Source organism: Zea mays, chromosome 10 (genome assembly GCF_902167145.1).
Source record: "Zea mays cultivar B73 chromosome 10, Zm-B73-REFERENCE-NAM-5.0, whole genome shotgun sequence".
Classification (NCBI taxonomy): Eukaryota; Viridiplantae; Streptophyta; class Magnoliopsida; order Poales; family Poaceae; genus Zea; species Zea mays.
Genome location: NC_050105.1, coordinates 117679982 through 117685981, shown reverse-complemented (window position 1 = coordinate 117685981; position 6000 = coordinate 117679982).

The window sequence follows — 6000 nt, the reverse complement described above, 5'->3', positions numbered from 1 at the left end:
AACTTGGGTGTTCTTTTTGCAGGAAAAATCTCATACCCAAGAGACCTTAAAGGGATTCTTGAGACGGGCTCAAAAGGAGAAGCTTAAGGATCAAAAAGATTAGAAGCGATAACGGGACGGAGTTCAAGAACTCACAAATCGAAGGCTTTTTTGAGGAGGGCATCAAGCATGAGTTCTCTTCTCCCTACACGCCACAACAAAATGGTGTAGTAGAGAGGAAGAATCGAACTCTATTGGACATGGCAAGAACCATGCTTGATGAATACAGGACTTCAGATCGGTTTTGGGCCGAGGTTGTCAACACCGCCTGCTGCGCCATCAACCGATTATATCTACACCGAATCCTCAAGAAGACATCATACGAACTCCTAACCGATAAAAAGCCCAATGTTTCATATTTTAGAGTCTTTGGTAGCAAAGGCTTTGTTTTTGTTAAAAGAGGTAGAAAATCCAAATTTGCTCCTAAGGCTGTAGAAGGCTTTTTACTAGGATATGACTCAAACACAAGGGCATATAGAGTCTTTAACAAGTCCTCTGGACTAGTTGAAGTTTCTTGTGACATTGTGTTTGATGAGACTAATGACTCTCAAGTAGAGCAAGTTGATCTTGATGAGCTAGATGATGAAGAGGCTCCATGCGTCGCACTAAGGAACATGTCCATTGGAGATGTGTGTCCTAAGGAATCCAAAGAGCCTCCACAAGCAAAAGATCAACAATCTTCCTCCATACAAGCATCCCCACCAACTCAAGATGAGGATGAGGCTCAAGATGATGAAGAAGAAGATCAAGAAGTTGAGCCACCTCAGCAATGATCAAGGGGGAGATGCCCATGATCAAGATAAGGAAGATGAACAAGTTCCAAAATCGCCACACCCAAGAGTCCACCAAGCAATTCAACGAGATCACCCCGTGAACACCATCCTCGGCGATATTCAAAAGGGGGTAACTACTAGATCTCGTGTTGCTTATTTTTGTGAACATTACTCTTTTGTTTCCTCTATTGAGCCACACAAGGTAGAGGAAGCACTTCAAGATTCGGATTGGGTGGTGGCGATGCAAGAGGAGCTCAATAACTTCACAAGGAATGAGGTATGGCATTTAGTTCCACGTCCAAACCAAAATGTTGTAGGAACTAAGTGGGTCTTCCGCAACAAGCAAGATGAGCATGGTGTGGTGACAAGGAACAAAGCCCGACTTGTAGCCAAGGGATATTCACAAGTCGAAGGTTTGGATTTCGGTGAAACCTATGCACCCGTAGCTAGGCTTGAGTCAATTCACATATTACTTGCCTATGCTACTTACCATGGCTTTAAGCTTTACCAAATGGACGTGAAAAGTGCCTTCCTTAATGGACCAATCAAGGAAGAGGTCTATGTTGAGCAACCTCCCGGCTTTGAAGATAGTGAGTACCCTAACTATGTATATAAACTCTCTAAGGCGCTTTATGGGCTCAAGCAAGCCCCAAGAGCATGGTATGAATGCCTAAGAGATTTTCTTATCACTAATGGCTTCAAAGTCGGAAAGGTCGATCCTACTTTATTTACTAAAACTCTTGAAAATGATTTGTTTGTATGCCAAATCTATGTTGATGATATTATATTTGGGTCTACTAACGAATCTACATGTGAGGAATTTAGTAGGATCATGACACAAAAATTCGAGATGTCTATGATGGGGGAGTTGAAGTACTTCTTAGGATTTCAAGTGAAGCAACTCCAAGAGGGAACCTTCATTAGCTAAACCAAGTATATTCAAGACATTCTAAACAAGTTTGGGATGAAGGATGCCAAGCCCATCAAGACACCCATGGGAACCAATGGGCATCTCGACCTCGACACGGGAGGTAAATCCGTAGATCAAAAGGTATAACGATCGATGATAGGTTCTTTACTCTATTTATGTGCTTCACGACCGGATATAATGCTTTCCGTATGCATGTGTGCAAGATTCCAAGCTGATCCTAAGGAAGCTCACCTTAGGGCCGTAAAACGAATCTTGAGATATTTAGTTTATACTCCTAAGTTTGGGCTTTGGTACCCTAGGGGATCCACATTTGATTTAATTGGTTATTCGGATGCCGATTGGGCGGGGTGTAAAATTAATAGAAAGAGCACATCAGGGACTTGCCAGTTCTTGGGAAGGTCTCTGGTGTCTTGGGCTTCAAAGAAGCAAAATTCCGTCGCTCTTTCTACCGCCGAGGCCGAGTATATTGCCGCAGGCCATTGTTGCGCGCAATTGCTTTGGATGAGGCAAACCCTTAGGGACTATGGTTACAAATTAACCAAAGTTCCTCTTCTATGTGATAATGAGAGTGCAATCTGCATGGCGAATAATCCCGTTGAACATAGCCGCAGTAAACACATAGCCATTCGGTATCATTTTCTAAGGGATCACCAACAAAAGGAGGATATCGAGATTGCATATATTAACACCAAAGAACAATTAGCCGATACCTTTACCAAGCCACTAGATGAACAAACATTTAACAAACTTAGGCATGAGCTAAATATTCTTGATTTTCGGAATTTCTTTTGATGTCTTGCACACATAGCTCATTAATATACCTTTGAACATGTCTCTTTCATGTGCTATGACTAATGTGTTTTCAAGTGCATTTCATGCTAAGTCATAGATTGAAAGGGATTTGGAGTCTTCGACGAAGACAAAGGCTTCCACTCCACTCCATCGAAATTACTCATCCTTCGTCGTCGCTCCGCAACGCTCTCCAAGTTTGGTATAATCTTCACTCATATGTTATTTACCATAGGGAGAGAAATTAAAAGGGCTTATATTTCACTCTAGTATCCGTTTTTGGCGATTCATGCCAAAGGGGGAGAAAGTATTAGCCCAAAGCAAAAGGACCGCACCACCACCAATTTTCAAAAATTTGAGTTAAGAAAAGATTTTTCAATTAATGATTTTTCAATCGATATCTTATTAGAATTTCAAAATTGGTACAACCCTTTCAAAACTAATATCTAAAACCCTCTTGAACACTAAGAGGAGGATTTGATTGAGGGGGAGTTTTGTTTAGTCAAAGGAAAATCATTTGAAACAGGGGGAGAAAATTTCAAATCTTGAAAATGCTTCTCAAAATCTTACTCATTTACCTTTGACTATTTGCAAAAGGACTTTGAAAAGAATTTACAAAAGAATTTTCAAAAACAAAACATGTGGTGCAAGCGTGGTCCAAAATGTTAAAAATAAAGAAACAATCCATGCATATCTTATGAGAATTTATTGGTTCAATTCTAAGTAACCTTTGCACTTACATTATGCAAACTAGTTTAATTGTGCACTTCTATATTTGCTTTGGTTTGTGTTGGCATCAATCACCAAAAAGGGGGAGATTGAAAGGGAAATAGGCTTACACCTTTTCCTAATTGATTTTGGTGGTTGAATTGGCCAACACAAATAATTGGACTAACTAGTTTGCTCTAGATTATGAGTTCTACAGGTGCCAAAGGTTCACAACAAACCAATAAAAAGACCGAGAAAGGATTCAAATATAGAGAGCTCAAGTCAGCCAAAGTGTGCCCTGGTCTGGCGCACCGGACTGTCCGGTGTGCCACCGGACAGTGTCCGGTGCACCAGGGACTCCAACTCCGAACTGCTCACCTTCGGGAATTCTGGAGGCCGCTCCGCTATAATTCACCGGATTGTCCGGTGTGCCAGCGGAGCAACGACTACTTCGCCCCAACGGTCGTTTGCAGAAGGCATTAAATGCGCAACAGTGCGCGCCAGAGTCAGAGCAGAGCCAGATGGCACACCGGACACTGGACAGTACCTGTCCTGTGCACCACCGGACTGTCCGGTGGCCCAGAAGACAGAAGCTCCAACGGTCGGAATCCAACGGTTTGGTAACGTGGCAGGCGCACCGGACAGTGTCCGGTGGCGCACCGGACTGTCCGGTGCGCCATGCGACAGCAGCCTCCACCAAACTGCTAATTTGGTGGTTGGGGCTATAAATACCCCAACCACCCCACCATTCATTGCATCCAAGTTTTCTGACTTCCCACACCTTACAAGAGCTATAGCATTCAATACAAGACACACCAAAGAGATCAAATCCTCTCCCAAGTCCATAGATCATTCCAAATCAAATAGTGACTAGTGAGAGAGTGACTTGTGTTCATTTGAGCTCTTGCGCTTGGATTGCTTCTTTTTCTCATTCTTTCTTATGATCAACTCAATTGTAACCGAGGCAAGAGACACCAATTGTGTGGTGGTCCTTGCGGGGACTTTGTGTCCCGTTTGATTGAGAAGAGAAGCTCACTCGGTCTAAGTGACAGTTTGAGAGAGGGAAAGGGTTGAAAGAGACCCGGTCTTTGTGACCACCTCAACGGGGAGTGGGTTTGCAAGAACCGAACCTCGGTAAAACAAATCATCGTGTCTCACTCCTTATTTGCCCGCGATTTGTTTTTCACCCTCTCTCTCGGACTCGTTCATATTTCTAACGCTAACCCGGCTTGTAGTTGTGCTTAAGTTTATAAATTTCAGATTCGCCCTATTCACCCCCCTCTAGGCGACTTTCAGTTTCTAATGTCAAAGGACCCAAGACCGTTTGGATACCTAAGAACAAGGCCTAAACTTGTTTTGTAGGTTTATGCATCCGGGGGCTCAAGTTGGATAATTGATAGCGGGTGCACAAACCACATGACTGGGGAGAAAATGATGTTCTCCTATGAGAAAAACCATGATCCCCAAAGAGCTATCACATTCGGGGATGGAAATCAAGGTTTGGTCAAAGGACTTGGTAAAATTGCTATATCACCTGACCATTCTATTTCCAATGTTTTTCTTGTAGATTCTTTGCTTTCAGTTTCTCAATTATGCAAAATGGGCTACAATTATCTTTTTACGGATATAGGTGTTACTGTCTTTAGAAGAAGTGATGATTCAGTAGCATTTAAGGGAGTGTTAGAGGGTCAGCTATACTTAGTTGATTTTAATAGAGCTGAACTCGACACTTGCTTAATTGCTAAGACTAACATGTGTTGGCTATGGCATCGCCGACTAGCCCACGTTGGGATGAAGAATCTTCATAAGCTTCTAAAGGGAGAGCACATTTTGGGACTAACAAATGTTCATTTTGAGAAAGACAGAATTTGTAGCGCATGTCAAGCAGGAAAGCAAGTTGGTGTTCATCATCCACACAAGAACATCATGACGATTGACAGGCCTCTTGAGCTACTTCACATGGATCTATTCGGCCCGATAGCTTACATAAGCATCGGCGGGAGTAAGTACTGTCTAGTTATTGTGGATGATTATTCTCGCTTCACTTGGGTGTTCTTTTTGCAGGAAAAATCACAAACCCAAGAGACCTTAAAGGGATTCTTGAGACGGGCTCAAAATGAGTTCGGCTTAAGGATCAAAAAGATTAGAAGCGACAATGGGACGGAGTTCAAGAACTCTCAAATTGAAGGCTTTCTTGAGGACGAGGGCATCAAGCATGAGTTCTCTTCTCCCTACACACCACAACAAAATGGTGTAGTGGAGAGGAAGAATAGAACTCTACTTGACATGGAGAGGACCATGCTTGATGAGTACAAGACTTCGGACCGGTTTTGGGCAGAAGCAATCAACAACGCTTGTTACGCCATCAACCGTCTCTACCTTCACCGAATCCTCAAGAAGACATCGTATGAACTCCTAACCGGTAAAAAGCCCAATGTTTCATATTTTAGAGTCTTTGGTAGCAAATGTTTTATTCTTGTTAAAAGAGGTAGAAAATCTAAATTTGCTCCTAAGGCTGTAGAAGGCTTTTTACTAGGATATGACTCAAACACAAGGGCATATAGAGTCTTTAACAAGTCCACTGGACTAGTTGAAGTTTCTTGTGACATTATGTTTGATGAGACTAACGGCTCTCAAGTATAGCAAGTTGATCTTGATGAGCTAGATGATGAAGAGGCTCCGTGCGTCGCGCTAAGGAACATGTCCATTGGGGATGTGTGTCCTAAGAAATCCGAAGAACCTCCACATGCACAAGATCAA